Raw genomic sequence first — 21618 nt, 5'->3', positions numbered from 1 at the left:
ATATGTACCACATAAGCATCAAAACATGCATTTTAAAATATCTTTTCACTATTTTGTGGCTGTAGGGGTAAAATCTTAGTATAAATGGCATATTTACCAAAACCGCAGTTTTACAACCCTGGTCCTGGCTTGAATTTAATTACCCCATCTGATAGTTTACTCTAAAAGACTGCCTTTTGTTGTTTTCAAAGTACATTTAATGTGTCTATAGCACTTTGGAAGTCAGTTTGGGTTGATTCATTCTTTATTAGCTTCTAAAAATGAGTTTTTATATAAGTACCCCTGCACTATGTGAAAATGCTCTAATACTGCAGTGTCATGTATTAAAACACATATTTCCGTCTTAAATCCGGTGGAAAGCTGACTAGCTGGTGTTTTCTACTTCAGAAACATGCAATGCAAGGGAAATAAAGAAATAACAAAAAAGAGAAAATCTGTCAAATATTTGAATTGAGGCTATTTAGAGGACACTTCTTCACTCAATCTGCCAAAAGTTGAAGTCGCCACATATACCATTGATATAAAATCTGCCATCAATCATTTATTTTTTAACAAATCTCTGTAAAACGTTGCTATTAGGCTTAGAAATGAATAGGCTTTTCACAGATGAAGCTTTAACTTGAGTTTCAAAATAAGCCGATCTAATATAAGAGAGGTCACATTTTTGTAAAACATGCTATTTTTATATGTTTTGAGGGTTTATTTCTCCAAATTCATGGAGTGAACATGAAATGTGGCAAAAAACCCTATTTATTTTCTCATTTTTTTGCATTTTAGTCCAAAAATGGGTTTCTATGGGATTTTCAATGTAAAACTCATAATTGTTTATGGCATCAGGGTAAAGTTGGGCAAATGAGCTAATTATTGTCTCATTTTGAGTTTTATGCTCACACAGTGTCATAATAACAGCAAATAAACACTATTCATAAGCAGTGGACAGGGTAAAGGAAAACATTTTAACATTAAGAGTCTGTTTTTAACCTGTGGCAGGTGTCATTTGGCAAAATTACAGTGTTAGTCAATTGTATCAACCTCTTGGAATACTCCTTTGCACTGCATTGGTATGAAATTCTGGATTATGGGAGAGAAATGTCTGAAAACTGTAAAAACAACCATGATTTCGCATTCTTTTACATATATTTTGAATAAATGTGCCACTTAAACCCCTACTGAGTTGACGAAAAACACTTATTTTGGAGCCGGTGATACACTAAAAAGCCTAAAAGGAGAAAAAACCTGACTTGATATGAAAAGGAAACATTCAGATGAGTTCATATGTACCACATAAGCATCAAAACATGCATTTTAAAATATCTTTTCACTATTTTGTGGCTGTAGGGGTAAAATCTTAGTATAAATGGCATATTTACCAAAACCCGCAGTTTTACAACCCTGGTCCTGGCTTGATTTTAATTTCCCCATCTGATAGTTTACTCTAGAACACTGCCTCTGGTTGTTTTCAAAGTACATTTAATGTGTCTATAGCACTTTGGAAGTCAGTTTGGGTTGATTCATTCTTTATTAGCTTCTAAAAATGAGTTTTTATATAAGTACCCCTGCACTATGTGAAAATGCTCTAATACTGCAGTGTCATGTATTAAAACACATATTTCTGTCTTAAATCCGATGGAAAGCTGACTAGCTGGTGTTTTCTACTTCAGAAACATGCAATGCAAGGGAAATAAAGAAAAAACAAAGAAGAGAAAATCTGTCAAATATTTGAATTGAGGCTATTTAGAGGACACTTCTTCACTCAATCTGCCAAAAGTTGAAGTCGCCACATATACCATTGATATAAAATTTGCCATCAATCATTTATTTTTTAACAAATCTCTGTATAACTTTGCAGTTAGACTTAGACATTAATAGGCTTTTCACAGATGAAGCCTTTACTTGAGTTTCAAAATAAGTTGATCTAATATAAGAGAGGTCACATTTGCATCGCAAATTTGACAGTTGTAACATCGTTGGGAATTTTTCAGACCTCTCTCTCTCTCTCTCTCTCTCTCTCTCTCTCTCTCTCTCTCTCTCCACATTCTCTACAAAAATAGTAATGCCTAAATAATTACATAGTGCTATAAACGAGGAGAATATCTGTCATTACATTACATATATATCTATATAGATATTCTCGTTTATAGCACTATGTAATTATTTAGGCAGTACTATTTTTGTAGATGGAAAGCCACTTGTCTACCTTTTAGGAAAGTAAAATGCTGAGTGAAGTAACGAAAATTGGAATGTACTGTGGTAATTTGTTAGTATTTTAATAGTAACAATTTACCATTTAAACAAATGAAAATATACAACATAAAACTCTGGTTGATTGTAATGTAACAAAAGAACGTTTATAAATTAAACTTTATCTTTGTTTTTTTTAATTCTACTTATAGGTGAAGCTTTTTGATTGTAAGTTTAAATATGTTAGGCAATGAAATAGTTTGTCTAATCTGCCTCAAACCTGCCAGTTATGACATTTACAACGAGTTTTTACCAATAAATTTTTTATTACGAAGGCGTATACACATGAGTAGAGCGACCAATGACATGCAACCTTATACAATGTTTTTGTAAGATAAAACGTTTTGCAAACAAGACCAAATCACTTGTAAAATAAGGTTGTAAGACGTTTAAAGTATTGTGAAATTCTGGAACTTATTTACTTTAAGGTTAGTTCTTTTTTTTAACTTAACTATTTCCAGATATTTAAAAGAAAGTGTATATTGTTTTGTTTTATTCCACAAAAACAAAACTATATAATACTAAAAATGCATAAGATTTTATCAGGAAAATAGATAATATTGCTCGACACAATATGAAATAACAAAACTGAAGACTTTAAAAAGAACATACGAATACAATGCGCATCAAATGATGTACACATTTGACAACAGAGACGATCACATTTATTACTGTGCGTTCTTATATAATACAACTTCCATGTAACGTAGTACAGCAGTATCTATTTTAACCATGCCAAAAGGTGAGATTACATTCTTTCTTTTATATGGCCGCTTTGAACTTTTATCTATAAATATGTTAACATCATTTGATACTTATTCTCAGTCGCAACCCGATTTTCCAATGTTCATTTTAAAATGTCATCACCGCATTCCTTATTGCCATAAAACGCATTCACAAAATGGCATGTCTTGTTTATTGGAAATTTTACCTGATTAAAGAATTGAGATAATATTACTTGATAAATTATTAATTTGAAATGAAAAAGTACAAAAAAATATTAAAATTTCGAAATCGAAATGAAATACTGTCAAAGTTTTTATCGATTTTTTTTCACTTTCTTTTATTTACATAACTTTGATAATCGTTTATGTCTTCGTGTATAGTAAGCAATCACTTGTGCTGAAAAATCACTAAATATACAAATAAACGCTAGCGAATGATGGTGGTGGACGCTGGCATGTATTTCTACATTCGCAGCAATTTTGAATGATCTAGCCTGAACGCATCTTAAGCGAGTTTTATCACGGACTACTATATCTTTTAATAAGAAAGGAAAATATAAATCAAGCACAAGTACATGAACTCATTTCTCCCTTCAAGCTTCTGAAAACCAAGTAATTATAATAAAATCTTCATTATTCAATTGACTTCTACGGCTCTACCTAAAAAGGGAAAATACATATCAAAACTAAGAGAGATAAATCTATGATTGACCATAATTAATAGTGCAGCATTAAACAATTTCTTAGCAATATATCTTAATAGTGCTGCGGACGGCTAAGGATTTTTCGAATTTTAATGGGCCTAGAGGGTATACGGCTACAGTATAAATCAATGAAAAGATAAATTAATGTAGTTTCTGAATATCGTACTTATCAAAGTGAAAAACGTTTTCTGCTATTTTGAATTAATTAGAGAAGGGGTCAAAGATCAGTCGACCCCTACACTTTGATAAGTAATTTAAGGGAAATCGTATATTGTAGGTATTGGGAAACGGGTATCATGAAAAGATCACTTATATATATATTCAAAAGTATAAAAAATAAGATTTTTCCGACAAAAGTTGACTATTTTATCACAGAACAAAATACCTCTAAAATTGGTTGAATTTTCAATGATAATGAGGCACCGTAGAATATTAAAATGTATATCTAAATATTCTGTATTGAATAACAAATAAAATAAACACAACGTTCTCGATTCGATCTGCAACATGGGCTATGCAAAATGAGTTTGAAGTTGCAAATTTTCACATATTTAAACTATTAATTGTACTAAAATTGTAGAACATGGAATCGTTTCCGGACAATTTGCCTAGTTACCGGGGCGTTTTATGAACAAATACACAAGTAAAGTACACAGTCCACCTTACGTTTTGACGAAAAGACTTAAGGTTTTGAGATTTATTTTTGTACATACTAAAGTCATACATATTTCTTTTTCATTTGTCTTTATTTGTTTGGACTTCAAATAAAATGTTTAAGATTTAACCATGAATCAGGGATTCTCAAACAAAATAAATGCGACTCGGGGGTTGATGACAAGGTTGGATTTCGTAATAAATTTGACAAGACATGGACTGTGAACTTTGCATGGAAGCATGCGTATACATGTACATGCATGTTATCACAATGTTTATTTTCTTATGTTTAACTGTGCGCCAGGCTGATGTTTGTACTGCAATATCCTCTGCAGGGGCGGATCCATACTTTGAAAGGGTGGTGCCGTCCAGGGTTCCTCAGAAAAAGGATGTGTGTGTGTGCGCGCGGACATTATTTACCATTTTTATCAATTTTACACATAAAAATGACATATTTATCCAATAAAAAGGGGGTGCCAATCCCTCCATTCCCTCTGGATCTGCCGCTGCTCAGAATGAATTAAACGAGTTGATAAAAACAAACCAATTCAACATTCCAACTCAAAAAGAAGAAAGGACTTCAGACGCATAATAATTTTTTACCTCTCAATAAGACATCAGTTAAGTAGCCGTACGAATTGACCTACAATGGTAACATAGTTGTTACATGTATAGAATAATAGTTTGAAGGAAACATCATTTTCCAGGGCAGGGGAGGATCAAGAATCTTAGAAAAAGGGAGGGGCTTTGATAAAGAAGTTTATAAATCATTTGCTATTTACTGTGTATAAGTTGTTATAAACTTACTTTTTTTGCGGCGTAAACATACATGCACAGGACAGTTGTAGTAAGTGGTTTGTGCATTGAATTGATTGGTATAAGAAAATATCGTTACTTCTGTTGTCATATTTTGACAAGGAATGAAAGATTATTTGAACGTTTACAATGTCATAGTTTTAATTTTCGGGCAGCCAATCACGTCTGTCTGATTCACGTAAAGCATGGATAAGTTAAACTGAAACTGGGATTTATCACAACTGTAAAAGCAGCTTCGCTACCCAAGGGTTACGGTCTTGTCCCCTACCAATGACAGGGGCAGGACCGTAACCTTTGCCAAGCGAAGAGGATGTAAAAGCTATGAACTTTTGATCGGTCTATATGATAGTAAAGGCCGATTTTACTTGAAATAATCCATTTACAAAAAAACAAAATCTTTGTAATCCTTTTTCCACAGTCGCATACTAGATGACTAAAGCAGTGCCGGATTTTCCCCTCCTTCATTATATCCGGAATGACATCATTTATATACGAACAGATCTATGGGCGCTTGTGGAAAAACTGAGAAAAGGCATCAAAATTAATATTCTATAAATGAACCTGGTCCGAACCCCCAGTTTTTTTATCAAGCCTGGGCTGCTCAATAATTCTTTAAATTTATATATGTTATGTTTATGACTATTTTTGTATTTTGTTTGGTGTTTTGTCTTTACTGTTGATAAGTAGCTCTTCGTTCTAATTTCCTCAAACGAACATTGTTGTGCGCTCAGTTATTGAATAACAGAAAAAAAGATATGTCAAACTTTTATCTATCTGCTTAAAAAGAACTTAAAATATTGAAATATTAAAAAAAGTTACTTTGGATAGTATTCATGCTTTTCTGTTGTACTAGCAATTCGGAAACAGAACAGGTTGTCCGGCAATCGATTTCGTATTTTACGATTTTGATATAATTAGTAGTCAAAATATGTGAAAATTTGCAACTTCAAACTTATTTTACAAAGCTCGTGTTGCAGATCGAATCGAGAATGATGTGTTTATTTTATTTGTTATCCAGTACAGAATATTTAGATATACACAATCATATTCTACGGTATCTTATTATTTCTGAATCATTTAAAATGCACTGTATTGCGACCAATTTTATGGGAATTTTTCTTCAGTGATTAAGTTTGTCCGAAAAAAGTTCTTTTTTTCATTTTTAAAATTCTATACATGTGGTCTTTACATAATACTTGTTTTTCTATGCCAGCAGTGAACGATTTTACTTAAATAGCTTATCAAACTGTATTAGGGTCGAATGATCTTTGACCCCTCCCTTAATTAATACAAAATTGCAGAAAACTTTATCACATTTCAGTTAGAAAAGAATGATATTCAAAAACTACATTAATTAATCTTTCCTTTGACATATAATATACCCTCTAGGCCTATTGAATTTCGACAAAGCTTTAGTCGTCCGCTGCACTACAGTTAAAATAAGTCATCGAGTAACTGAAAAGAAAGATTATGAATAAAAATGTAAGAATAATCAAGGGAACAAAGGTTATACAAATGGTAAGACATTTGGACAAAGTATCACATATGTATATAAAAAAAACAAATATTCTCTCCTTAAGTACACAACTTTATTTTCTTCTCTGATTTGAAGGAAGAAACTTACATATAGATAGGAAAACAGACGAATGAAGAAAAGACTAGACTTTTAAATAGGAAAGTAGGCTCTTACAATACTCAGGCAAAAAAATCTTACAGTTTTTTTCCAGAAATATATAACTGGGCCTTTCCTTGGTAAAATATCACTATTCAGATGTTGTTACATGTCCTATAGAAATGCTAAACGTTAAAAAATAAAACTGTTTAAATGTCTGCGATATAATATTCATACTCATATTCTGTAACTCAAAACATCTGTCAAAGAAATTAGGCATATCTAGGATTGCCGAACAAAAGTACACGATTTAGATAAGATGAGTCATCAAGTAATTCGACAGAAAAGTTATAAATACAAATTGAAGACACATCGACGAAGTAACACATTTGTAAATTCCTATAACAGATAGTCTCATGTGCAGTGTGAAACATCACCCGTTCTCTCATTTCCAGAGAATTTGTTGATTTACGGAAAATTATAGCAACAAATGAACCCTTGATCAAACAATTATTGGGGGGAAATACACGATTTAGTTAAAATAGGTCATCAGAAAAGTAAGACATATCAACGAAGTAAAACATTTGTAAATTGTTGTATCAGATAGTGTGTCCTGAAATATATAAAAAAAATACCCCCCTTCCTTCATTTGCAGAGAATTGGTCGATTTACATCATACAGGACAGAAAGGGACAACAATAGAATGAAGAACAAACTAGAATTTTGAAAAGGTAAGTAGTTTTTTCAACACTCAGGTAAACAAATATTATAGTCTTTAAAAATATATATATTTTGACCTTTCTTTGTAAATTATCAATTTTTAGATGTTGTTAAATGTGCTGTAAAAATGCTAAACGTGAAACTATATGAATGTCTGTGAGATGGTTTACATGATCATATTCTATAACTCAAAACATCTATCAAAGGCATAATACATATTTAGTATTGTCGGACACATTAAGTATACAACTTAACCCACTTTTGTAATCTGCAGTGAATTGGTCGACTTAAATCCAACGGAACAGAAAAGGATAACATTAGAAGGGAAGAACAGACTGGAACTTTGAATAGGTTAGTAGTTTTACACCAGTCAGGCAAACACAAATTATAGTTTTTTACAAAAATATTTATTTTATTTACCTTTTCTTGCAAAAATGTCACTATTCAAATGTTGTTACATGTGCTGTAGAAATGCTAGACGAGAAACTTTTGAATGTCTGCGGTAAAATTTGAATGATTATATTCTATAACTCAAAACATCTGTCAAAGACATAAGGCATATCTAGGATTGCTGAACATATATTTATATACAATGTAGCACAATCTGTATTTATGAGATTACGAATGATACCTCATGTGAACAATATGAGGGAACATTCGTAATCTAAAAAATTAGAATACACAAACGTGTCATTTTTCAAATATTTTTCATATTGTTAGGGCTATTGAATTTGGTCTTCTTTTGTTACATATCATAGTGAAAGGATCAAGCCTGATATAACGAGGATAGGTATGGTGATATGTCAAGTGGACAACAAAGCCATCGGGATGAAAATGACAGTCAAAGGCCACCCATTGGTCTTCAATAAGTAACGAGGAAACTCTCACACCATAGGGCAGGCTGCAGTTGGCCCCACAAAATCAATATATATACATAGGTACAGCGAAAGAGTTGCCCCTCTATGCTCAAGTAACATAAAAACTAAATTAAAGAAACAAGAAATACTGAGGTAAGACAGTCCTGACTTAGGACAGACGCAAACAATGCAGTGGGGTTAAAGTATTTTGGCGTGATTACAACCCTACCCATTAAAAGTTTTGACACTGTGAAAAATATTAAACAATTAAACACACCTGAAAATCAGTCTTAAAAGATCTGAGTCCTTGGCTACAACGGAAATAAACTGAATATAAATTTCACAAATGTACAAACTATTTTTAATTAGCAGTTAATTGAAATGTCAGCTCCAGACCAGTTTAAATCTTCAAACAGTTATATCTCCATCGTATGTTGAATAAATCCCAATTCTTTCCATGCGGGGTTAAGAACCACAGTTAATCAAACGTGAAACAATGAGGACACAACCTATATCATCCCAAAACACTGCTTTTAAATTTAGTGTTTTAATGTCTATGTAAGGCACCCATTAGCGAAGCAATGTTAATACCACTTAAATACTACCAACTAATGATTTGACAATATCATGACTATATCTCTTACGAATGAGCCTATTCAATGGTTTAGTTAACTTATAGGGTAAGTATCTAAGTATATCATGTCTGAAAGTTCTGTCAAAATGCCAAAATGGTATTTAGATCAATTCTTAATGAATGGATCAATTTCAGCTGTTACACTGTCCTTATATATGATAATAATGAAGGAGAACAATATATTTTTGATACAGAATAATTTTGTCTGTTTTAAAGGAGAACTATTATGAACTTATTTATTTCAAGACGTCAAATTGAAAGTTTATATAAAATTGACTGCAGGTTATTTTAATGATGCCCTCAGTCAAGGGGAGGTAACGCCAACATTATTTGTGCTGATAATGTTTAAGAGGTCATAAAAAGGTTACAAAAATTTCCGTAATTTATCCCTAATATCGCTGAAAACGAATGTTTAATAAATGTATGATATAATTTATGTTTAGAAAAAAATCTCTATTATTTAAATGAAGAAAATGTATCTTAAAAACATGATTTAGATATTATCATAATGGAGACTCAAACTGAATGATATGGTCATTTTTTATTGTAAAGTTATTTCAGTTATTTATTAAAAATGACTAAAATGGATCTTTGAAAAGAAATATTGTGAAAAAGTACACGATTTAGATACGATGAGTCATCAAATAATTCGACAGAAAACTCATACATACAAATTGAAGACACATCGACGAGGTAACACATTTGTAAATTCCTATAACAGATAGTCTCATGTGCAGTGTAAAACATTAACCGGTCTCTCATTTCCAGAGAATTTGTTGATTTACAGAAAATTATAGCAACAAATGAACACTTGATCAAAAAAATATTGGGAGAAATACACGATTTCGATTTAGTTAAAATGAGTCATAAGAAATGTAAGACATATCAACGAAGTAAAACATTTGTAAATTCTTGTATCAGATAATGTGTCCTGAAATATGAAACAAAAAACTATCTCTCTTCCTTTATTTGCAGAGAATTGGTCGATTTACATCATACAGGACAGAAAGAGACAACAATATAATGAAGAACAAACTAGAATTTTGAAAAGGTGAGTAGTTTTTTCAACACTCAGGCAAACAGTATGATAGTCTTTAAAAAATATATTTTGACCTTTCTTTGTAAATTATCAATATTTAGATGTTGTTAAATGTGCTGCAAAAATGCTAAACGTGAAACAATATGAATGTCTGTGAGATGATTTAAATGATCATATTCTATAACTCAAAACATCTACCAAAGGCATAATACATATTTAGTATTGTCGGACACATTAAGTATATAACTTAACCCACTTTTGTAATCTGCAGTGAATTGGTCGACTTAGATCCAAGGAGACAGAAAAGGATAACATTAGAAGGGAAGAACAGACTGGAATTTTGAATAGGTTAGTAGTTTTACAACACTCAGGCAAACACAAATTATAGTTTTTTTACAAAAAATATTTATTTTATTTACCTTTTCTTGCAAAAATGTCACTATTCAAATGTTGTTACATGTGCTGTAGAAATGCTAGACGAGAAACTGTTTGAATGTCTGCGGTAAAATTTGAATGATTATATTCTATAACTCAAAACATCTGTCAAAGACATAAAGCATATCTAGGATTGCTGAACATATATTTATATACAATGTAGCACAATCTGTATTTATGAGATTACGAATGATACCTCATGTGAGCAATATGAGGTGACATTCGTAATCTAAAAAATTAGAATACACAAACGTGTCATTTTTCAAATATTTTTCATATTGTTAGGGCTATTGAATCTGGTCTTCTTTTGTTACATATCATAGTGAAAGGATCAAGCCTGATATAACGAGAATTGGTATGGTGATATGTCAAAGTGGACAACAAAGCCATCGGGATGAAAATGACAGTCAAAGGCCACCCATTGGTCTTGAATGACCGACGAGGAAACTCTCATACCACAGGGCAGGCTGCAGTTTGCCCCACAAGATCAATATATATACATAGGTACAGCGAAAGAGTTGCCCCTCTTTGCTCAAGTAACATAAAAACTAAATAAAAGAAAATAGAAATACTGAGGTAAGAAATTCCTGACTTAGGACAGACGCAAACAATGCAGCGGGGTTAAAGTATTTTGGCGTGATTACAACCCTACCCCTTAAAGGTTTTGCTACTTTGAAAAATATTAAACAATTAAACACACCTGAAAATCAGTCTTAAAAGATCTGAGTCCTTGGCTACAACGGAAATGAACTGAATATAAATTTCACAAATGTACAAACTATTTTTAATGAGCAGTTAATTGAAATGTCAGCTCCAGACCAGTTTAAATCTTCAAAAAGTTATGTCTCCATCGTATATTGAATAAATCCTAATTCTTTCCATGCGGGGTTAAGAACCACAGTTAATCAAACGTGAAACAATGAGGACAAAACCTATATCATCCCAAAACACTGCTTTTAAATTTAGTGTTTTAATGTCTATGTAAGGCACCCATTAGGGAAGCAATGTTAATACCACTTAAATACTACCAACTAATGATTTGACAATATCATGCCTATATCTCTTACGAATGAGCCTATTCAATGGTTTAGTTAACTTATAGGATAAATATCTAAGTATTTCATGTCTGAAAGATCTATCAAAATGCCAAAATGGTATTTAGATCAATTCTTAATGAATTGATCAACTTCAGCTGTTACACTGTCCTTATATATGATAATAATGAAGGAGAACAATATATTTTTGATACAGAATAATTTTGTCTGTTTTAAAGGAGAACTATTATGAACTTATTTATTTCAAGACGTCAAATTGAAAGTTTATATAAAATTGACTGCAGGTTATTTTAATGATGCCCTCAGTCAAGGGGAGGTAACGCCAACATTATTTGTGCTGATAATGTTTAAGAGGTCATAAAAAGGTTATAACAATTTCCCTAATTTGTGCTAAGCAATCAAGGTAATCATATTCAGATAAATTGAAGGATTTTATTCCTATTGTTTTTCACAGGAATATCGCTGAAAACGAATGTTTAACAAATGTATGACATAATTTGTTTTTAGAAAAAGAATCTCTATTATTTAAATGAAAAAAATGTATCTTAAAAACATGATTTAAATATTATCATTATGCAGACTAAAACTGAATGATATGGTCATTTTTTATTGTAAAGTTATTTATTAAAAATGGCTAAAATGGATCTTTGGAAAGAAATATTGTGAAAAAGTACACGATATAGATAAGATGCGTCATCAAATAATTCGACATAAAAGTCATAAATACAAGTTGAAGACACATCGACGAAGTAACACATTTGTAAATTCCTATAACAGATAGTCTCATGTGCAGTGTAAAATATTACCCGTTCTCTTATTTCCAGAGAATTTGTTGACTTACAGAAAATTATAGCAACAAATGAACCCTTGATCAAAAAAATATTGGGGGAAATACACGATTTCGATTTAGTTAAAATGAGTCATAAGAAATGTAAGACAAATCAACGAAGTAAAACATTTGTAAATTCCTGTATCAGATAATGTGTCCTGAAATATGAAAAAAAAACAAAAACAAAAACAAACGTGTCATTTAGCAAATATTTTTTCATATTGTTAGGGCTATTGAATTTGGTCTTCTTTTGTTCCATAGTGAAGGATCAAGCCTGATATAACGAGAATAGGTATGGTGATATGTCAAAGTGGACAACAAAGCCTTCGGGATGAAAATGACAGTCAAAGGCCACCCATTGGTCTTGAATGACCGACGAGGAAACTCTTATACCACAGGGCAGGCTGTAGTTGCGAAAGAGTTGCCCCTCTGTGCTGAAGTAACATAAAAACTAAATTAAAGAAACAAGAAATACTGAGGTAAGAAATCCCTGACTTAGGACAGACGCAAACAATGCAGCGGGGTTAAAGTATTTTGGCGTGATTACAACCCTACCCATTAAAAGTTTTGCCACTGTTAAAAATATTAAACAATTAAACACACCTGAAAATCAGTCTTAAAAGATCTGAGTCCTTGGCTACAACGGAAATAAACTGAATATAAATTTCACAAATGTACAAACTATTTTTAATTAGCAGTTAATTGAAATGTCAGCTCCAGACCAGTTTAAATCTTCAAACAGTTATGTCTCCATCGTATGTTTAATAAATCCCAATTCTTTCCATGCGGGGTTAAGAACCACAGTTAATCAAAAGTGAAATAATGAGGACACAACCTATATCATCCCAAAACACTGCTTTTAAATTTAGTGTTTTAATGTCTATGTAAGGCACCCAATAGCGAAGCAATGTTAATACCACTTAAATACTACCAATTAACGATTTGACAATATCATGACTATATCTCTTACGAATGAGCCTATTCAATGGTTTAGTTAACTTATAGGGTAAATATCTAAGTATATCATGTCTGAAAGTTCTGTCAAAATGCCAAAATGGTATTTAGATCAATTCTTAATGAATTGGTCAACTTCAGCTGTTACACTGTCCTTATATATGATAATAATGAAGGAGAACAATATACTATTGACACATAATAATTTTGTCTGTTTTAAAGGAGAACTATTATGAACTTATTTATTTCAAGACGTCAAATTGAAAGTTTATATAAAATTGGCTGCAGGTTATTTTAATGATGCCCTCACTCAAGGGGAGGTAATGCCAACATTATTTGTGATGATAATGTTTAAGAGGTCATAAAAAGGTTATAAAAATTTCCGTAATTTATCCCCAATATCGCTGAAAACGAATGTTTAATAAATGTATGATATAATTTATGTTTAGAAAAAAAATCTCTATTATTTAAATGCAGAAAATGTATCTTAAAAACATGATTTAGATATTATCATTATGCAGACTAAAACTGAATGATATGGTCATTTTTATTGTAAAGTTATTTATTAAAAATGACTAAAATGGATCTTCGAAAAGAAATATTGTGAAAAAGTACACGATTAAGATAAGATGAGTCATCAAGCAATGAGTCATAAGAAATGTAAGACATGTCAACGAAGTGAAACATTTGTAAATTCCTGTATCAGATAATGTGTACTGAAATATGAAAAAAAACTATTCCTCTTCCTTCATTTGCAGAGAATTGGTCGATTTACATCATAGAGGACAGAAAGAGACAACAATAGAATGAAGAACAAACTAGAATTTTGAAAAGGTGAGTAGTTTTTGCAACACTCAGGTAAACAAATATTATAGTCTTTAAAAATATATTTTGACCTTTCTTTGTAAATTATCAATATTTAGATGTTGTTAAATGTGCTGTAAAAATGCTAAACGTGAAACTATATGAATGTCTGTGAGATGGTTTACATGATAATATTCTATGACTCAAAACATCTACCAAAGGCATAATACATATTTAGTATTGTCGGACACATTAAGTATATAACTTAACCCACTTTTGTAATCTGCAGTGAATTGGTCGACTTAGATCCAAGGAGACAGAAAAGGATAACATTAGAAGGGAAGAACAGACTGGAATTTTGAATAGGTTAGTAGTTTTACAACACTCAGGCAAACACAAATTATAGTTTTTTTACAAAAAATATTTATTTTATTTACCTTTTCTTGCAAAAATGTCACTATTCATATGTTGTTACATGTGCTGTAGAAATGCTAGACGAGAAACTGTTTGAATGTCTGCGGTAAAATTTGAATGATTATATTCTATAACTCAAAACATCTGTCAAAGACATAAAGCATATCTAGGATTGCTGAACATATATTTATATACAATGTAGCACAATCTGTATTTATGAGATTACGAATGATACCTCATGTGAACAATATGAGGTGACATTCGTAATCTAAAAAAATAGAATACACAAATGTGTCATTTTTCAAATATTTTTTCATATTGTTAGGGTATTGAATTTGGTCTTCTTTTGTTACATATCATAGTGAAAGGATCAAGCCTGATATAACGAGAATAGGTATGGTGATATGTCAAAGTTGACAACAACGCCATCGGGATGAAAATGACAGTCAAAGGCCACCCATTGGTCTTGAATGGCCGACGAGGAAACTCTCATACCACAGCGCAGGCTGCAGTTGGCCCCACAAGATCAATATATATACACAGGTACAGCGAAAGAGTTGCCCCTCTATACTCAAGTAACATAAAAAAATACATTAAAGAAACAAGAAATACTGAGGTAAGAAATTCCTGACTTAGGACAGACGCAAACAATGCAGCGGGGTTAAAGTATTTTGGCGTGATTACAACCCTACCCATTAAAAGTTTTGCCACTGTGAAAAATATTAAACAATTAAACACACCTGAAAATCAGTCATAAGAAATGTAAGACATATCAACGAAGTAAAACATTTGTAAATTCCTGTATCAGATAAAGTGTCCTGAAATATGAAAAAAAAACTATCTCTCTTCCTTCATTTGCAGAGAATTGTTCGATTTACATCATAGAGGACAGAAAGAGACAATAATATAATGAAGAACAAACTAGAATTTTGAAAAGGTAAGTAGTTTTTTCAACACTCAGGTAAACAAATATTAAAACAAAAATATATTTTGACCTTTCCTTGTAAGTTATCAATATTTAAATGTTGTTAAATAGGCTGTAAAAATGCTAAACGTGAAATTATATGAATGTCTGTGAGATGGTTTACATGATAATATTCTATGACTCAAAACATCTACCAAAGGCATAATACATATTTAGTATTGTCGGACACATTAAGTATATAACTTAACCCACTTTTCTAATCTGCAGTGAATTGGTCGACTTAGATCCAACGGGACAGAAAAGGATAACATTAGAAGGGAAGAACAGACTGGAATTTTGAATAGGTTAGTAGTTTAACAACACTCAGGCAAACACAAATTATAGTTTTTTTTACCAAAATATTTATTTTATTTACCTTTTCTTGCAAAAATGTCACTATTCAAATGTTATTACATGTGCTGTAGAAATGCTAGACGAGAAACTGTTTGAATGTCTGCGGTAAAATTTGAATGATTATATTCTATAACTCAAAACATCTGTCAAGGACATAAAGCATATCTAGGATTGCTGAACATATATTTATATACAATGTAGCAGAATCTGTATTTATGATATTATGAATGATACCTCATGTGAACAATATGAGGTGACATTCGTAATCTAAAAAAAATAGAATACACAAATGTGTCATTTTTCAAATATGTTTTCATATTGTTAGGGCTATTGAATTTGGTCTTCTTTTGTTTTTTAATCTTCAAAAAGTTATGTCCCCATCTTATGTTTACTAAATCCCAATTCTTTCCATGCGGGTTTCATGAAAAGTCAAACAATAAAGGACACAAACCATGTCAGCGCAAAAACTGCTTATATATATAGTGTTTCAATTTCTATGTAAGGTACCCATTAGCGAATCTATGTTAATACCCCTTAAATGCTACCCACTAACATTCTGACAACAATATCATCACTATATATCATATGAATGAACCTATTTAATGGTTCAGTTAACTTATTGGTTTAATATCTAAGTATATCATGTCTCAAAATGGTATTTAGATTAACTTCAAATGTTACACTGTCCTTATATATGATAATAATGAAGGAGAACAATATATTTTTGATAAAGAATAAGTTTGTCTGTTTTAATGGAGAACTATTATGAACTTATTTATTTCAAGACATCATATTGAAAGTTTGTATAAAATTGACCGCAAATTATTTTTATGATACTCTCAGTCAAGTCTCATTATTTGTGCTGGTAATGTTTCAGAGAACTCCCCTGAAATATAAAACACTACCCTTTTCCTTAATTTGCAGTGAATTGGTCGATTTACATCCTAGAGGACAGAAAGAGATAACAGTAGAATGAAGGACAGAATAGAATTTTGAAAAGGTAAGTAGTTTTTTCAACATTCAGGCAAACAAATATTATAATCTTTAAGAAAAATATTACTATTCAGATGTATAGAATTTCAAAAATTAAAAAAATTAGAAAAGAATTTTATCCGACAAAAGTTGACTATTTAACCACAAGACAAAATTGCGTCTAAAATAGTTGCTTTTTAGTGGTGTGTTTTCAATGATTAAGAGATAATAAGATACCGTAGAGTATTACAATGCATTTTAGCCATATTTGTTTTTATTAATATCTTTACGATTAAAAATGACCATTTCATTCAGTTTTAGTCTGCATGATGTAAAAATCTTTATCATGTTTTATAAATATATTTTCTTTATTTAAATAAAGGAGAATTTCTGCAAAAACCCCATTTTTTTGTACATTTACAGAAGATCCGGCTTCAGTAATTTTCCTTCAGGATCCATGTCTTTCGTTCCGTTTTCACATTTAGCTTATTTCAGTTATGTTGCTTGAGCATATAGGGGCAACTCTTCCGCTGTACATGTATCTACTGAGGTTGTGGGGCCAACCGCAGCCTGCCCTGTGGTGTGAGGGTTTCCTCGTCGTTCTTTGAAGACCAATGAGTTGCTATGAGTTGGTCTTTTTCATCCCTGTGGCGTTGTTTTCTCTTTGTCATAATCAACAAACATATTAACGTTATGTTAGGTTTGATCCCTTTACTACCATATGTATATAAAAAGGACAAAATGCTATAACCCGAAACATATGCAAAACGTATTTGAAAAATGACACGTCTGCGTATTTTCATCATCACAGTGAAGAAATCGTTCTTTGTTCAATTGCTTTTGTTACTTTGTATGTATGATTTTAGTTACTTTGTGTTCTTTGTTTTCCATGTCTGGTCTTTGTCCCTGGATTACGTTCTTTTGATTACTGCTATAACTTGGTTCCCTTGATTACTTTTACTTGAAACATACGACTCCTTGAATTGTTAAGTACAATTGAAATTAGTTTTGTTTATTTGAAGTATCATTCGTAATCTAATAAATACAGATTGGGCTACATTGTACATAAACATTTCTTCGGCAATACTAAAGATGCCTTATGCCTATGACAGATGTTTTGAGTAATATAATATGGTTATGTATATTATCTCGTAGGCATTCAAATAGCTCCACGTTTAGCATCTCTACACCAAATGTAAGAACATCTGAATAGTGATAATTTTGCAAGGGAATGTCAAAAATTATATCGTATTATAAAAAAATAGTTTGTTTGTCTGAGTGTTTTAAAAACAACTAACCTATTTAAAATTGTAGTTTTTTCTTCTTTCCATTGTTATCTTTTTCTGTCCTGTAGGATGTAAATTGAAAAAAAAAAACGTATATGAAAAAAGACCGAAGTGGAGAAAAACCCATGGAAGACTAAGTGGGATCTCAAATTTGGACCAATTTATGAAAAATAAGCTAGGATAGGTCTCTTATGCAATCTTTTGCAATGTGTTGCTTGGAATTTCGATCCTGAACCTGGTTTCATTCTAGTCTTCATATAAGACCTGTCATCATATAAAGGTTCATCTTGGAAAAATCATGTGGACATTGAATGGGATCTCAAATTTGGATAATGTATATGAATAATACACTTTGATAGATCACTCTGTCACTCTTTTGCAATATGTTGCCTGGGATTTGGGATTCTGAACCGGAGCTTATTCTAATGGTTACATACAGAATTGTCATCACATTAAGGCCATATGAGAAAATCCTGTGAACGACTGAGCGGAGCGGGAAATTAAATTCGGACCAACATTTGTTAAATAATAAGCTGAGTAGGACATTTTGGAACACTTTTGCAATGTATAGCAAGGAATTGAGGATCATGGACATGAGCTTATTTCAGTCCTTTTATCACGATCTTTTCACCAAATAATGGTCCATTCGAAAAAAAGACTGAGTGGGAACTCAGATTTGGACAAAGTTAAATTAAAAATAAACTGGTGTAAGAAATCTAGATTTCTTTTGCATTATATTGCATGGAATTGACAATTGGGATCCTGAACCTGGGCTCACTTTTGATCATTATATATAGATATTTTACCATATCAAGGTCCATGTGAAAAATAAAATTCTGTGAAAATCTGAGTCGGTTTCAAAATAAGACCAGGTATATGAAAAATAAGCAGGGGAAGTAATTTAGGACTCCTTCGGCATGTAGGTTAGGATTTTGGATCCTGGACTTGCGCTAATTCTAGTCCATATATATAAACTTTTTTACCATATCAAGGCCCATGTTGGGAAAATCATGAGAAAGACTGAGTAACGTCTCCAATCTGAATCATGTGTTTGAAATATAAGAAGGGATAGGTCAAATATGAACTCTTCCGCAATGTGTTACTATAGATTTGAGACCCTGGACCTTGACTCATTCTAGTCGTTCTATATACATATTTTACGAAATCAAGGCCCATGTTGGGAAAAAAAACAAAACTGCGGAACACTGAATGAGGTCTCAAATTTGGAGCAAGTATTTGAAAGGTAAACTTGTAGTGACTTGGAAACTCTTTTGCAATGCAGTGGTAGGAATTATGGTTCCTTAATTTGGGTTCTTTCTAGTGTTTATATATAAACATTTTCACCAAACACAGGCCAGTGTGAGGAAAAACCTGTGGAAGACTAAGTGGTGTCTCAAAATTGGACAAAGTATACGAAAGATCTTGGAGTAGGTCATATTTGTATTCGTTCGTAATGTGTTGCTAGGGAGTTGAGATTCCAGACTTGGGCCAAATTTGGTCCTTATACATTCACCTTTTCACCCTATCATGGTTCATTTTGTGAAATTGCTGTGAAAGACTGAGTGGGTACTGAAAATCGGACCAAGTATTTGAAAATAGGCAGATATAAATCAATTTTGGACTATTTCGCAATTTGTTGCTAGAGATTTTGGATCCTGGACTTGGGATCATTCTAGTCCTAATATATATATATATATATATATATATATATATATATATATATATATATATATATATATATATATATATATATATATATATTGCCCTCCGTCATATAAAGGCCCATTTGGGAATATCCTGTTCAACACTGGTTATTCAATATGTTTGTAGTTTTTTTACAATACTCAGAATAGTTCTGGTGAATTTGCGAAAGATTGGGATGTAAATGTCAGCCCAAGGCTACAAGTTTGTCTTCAATGAACGACCAGGGAACCATCACACTACAGGGCAGGTGTAGTTGGTCCAACAACATCATTATAAACAGATGCAGCGAAAGAGTTTCCACTATACACCAAAGAAACATTAACATAAACTAAAAGTGAAAATGAATTAATACAAACAGATGCCAGATATTTCTGTTCTTTGATATTTGCGATTATTTCATATTCCTATACTTCACCTGCTGCATCCAAAAAATTCAATTATAAAAAAAACTATTGCAGAACCTCGAGGGTGTTTCTAGAAAAGCAGTGGACGCTTACCCTACCGGTGCACCTAGTCTTAGTGGAGTCCGAGTTGCTCATTTACTTTTGTTTCTTTGTAGGTATTATTTTACTTACTTTATGTTCTTTGTTGTGTTTGTCGGCTTTTCATGTCTGGTTTTACCAAGGAGTTCCTTCTTTTGATTTCCGCTAGAATCTTGGTGTCCTTGATTACTCTTTCTAAAGGACTTTGCTGAAGTCAGATCGTTAATAAATTGATTTTGATTTTTACATCATGCAGACTAAAAATGAATGATTTGTTTATTTGTAAAGTTATTTTTAAAAATTGGCGAAAAAAAACTATTAAAAAATATTGGAAAAAAGGACACGAGTCACCCAAAAAACGTTATGAATATGACTTTTAAGACATATCGACGAAATAGTACATTTATAAATTCTTAAAACAGATAGCCTGTCCTTAAGTATAAAATATGACCCCCTTCTCTCATTTTCAGTGAGTTGGTCGATTTACATCCAACAAGACAGAAAAAGATAACAATAGAATGAAGAAAAAGTCTAGAATATTGAATAGGTTAGTAGTTTTAACAACACTCCGGCAAACACACATTATATATTTTTTACAAAAATATATAAATTTTTACCTTTCCTTGCAAAAAATGTCACTATTCAGATGTTGTTACATGTGCTGAAAAAAATACGACACGTGAAACTGTTTGAATGTCCGCGAGATAATTTGAATGGTCATATTCTATAACTCAAAACATCCGTCGAAGGCATAATGCATCTTTAGTATTGACGAACAAGTGTTTATATACAACAAAACGCAAACTGTATTTTTTAGATTATGAATGATACCTTGTTTAAACAAAACTAATTTCAAGTGTTTCTAAGCAATTCAAACTATTAGAATCGTATGTAGTAAAGAACGATTTATTGTTTTATAGATGAGAATGCGCGATCGGTTCAATTTTTTAAATATTTTAGCGTATTGTTGGGGCTATATCATTTCATAATCATAAAATACATATCATATTAAAGAGATCAAACCTAATACAACGAGAATAGGTATGATGAATATACCACAGAGAAAACATCTCCGTCGGAATGAAAATGCTAGCCAAAAGTTCATCATTGGTCTTCAATGAAAGAAGAGGAAACCACCACACAACAGGACAGCTGAAGATGGCCGGAAAACGTCATTATACGCAGGTAAACAGCAGCGGAAGAATATCCCATATATCTAAGTAACAGCAACAAAACTTAAGGTGAAAATGAAACAATACAAACAGAGGCCAGATACTCCTGACTTTCTAAAGGAATATTGCTGAAGTCGGATCTTTAAAAAATGTAGGAAAGCATTTGTTGGAAGTAGAACAAATCTCTATCA

At 31.7% G+C, this 21618-nt stretch overlaps 1 long non-coding RNA gene across 27 annotated transcripts in view; it reads left to right on the top strand.

Moving 5' to 3' along the window:
• Positions 1-2564: 2564 nt before the first annotated feature.
• Positions 2565-21618, top strand: part of LOC148615487 (uncharacterized) — a 36885-nt gene continuing 17831 nt past the window's right edge. For 11 of the 27 annotated variants that reach the window (XR_015921952.1, XR_015921958.1, XR_015921955.1 and 8 more), the window contains exons 1-12: positions 2565-2669; positions 7408-7483; positions 7747-7823; positions 9939-10014; positions 10274-10350; positions 14034-14109; positions 14369-14445; positions 15355-15430; positions 15686-15762; positions 16736-16811; positions 20726-20802; positions 21270-21440. This is a non-coding gene — a long non-coding RNA (uncharacterized LOC148615487). Of the gene's footprint in view, positions 2670-6168; positions 6195-6752; positions 6819-7407; positions 7484-7746; positions 7824-8230; positions 8483-9938; positions 10015-10273; positions 10351-10760; positions 11014-12582; positions 12801-14033; positions 14110-14368; positions 14446-14855; positions 15110-15354; positions 15431-15685; positions 15763-16735; positions 16812-20725; positions 20803-21269; positions 21441-21618 lie in introns of those variants that run through there. The other 16 variants (XR_015921956.1, XR_015921957.1, XR_015921970.1 and 13 more) reach the window with 16 other exon arrangements.

Source organism: Perna viridis, chromosome 5, assembly GCF_037379345.1.
Source record: "Perna viridis isolate PV_CMFRI_1.1 ecotype Kerala chromosome 5, ASM3737934v1, whole genome shotgun sequence".
Taxonomy (NCBI): Eukaryota; Metazoa; Mollusca; class Bivalvia; order Mytilida; family Mytilidae; genus Perna; species Perna viridis.
This window is presented reverse-complemented; position numbering and strand designations above follow the sequence as displayed.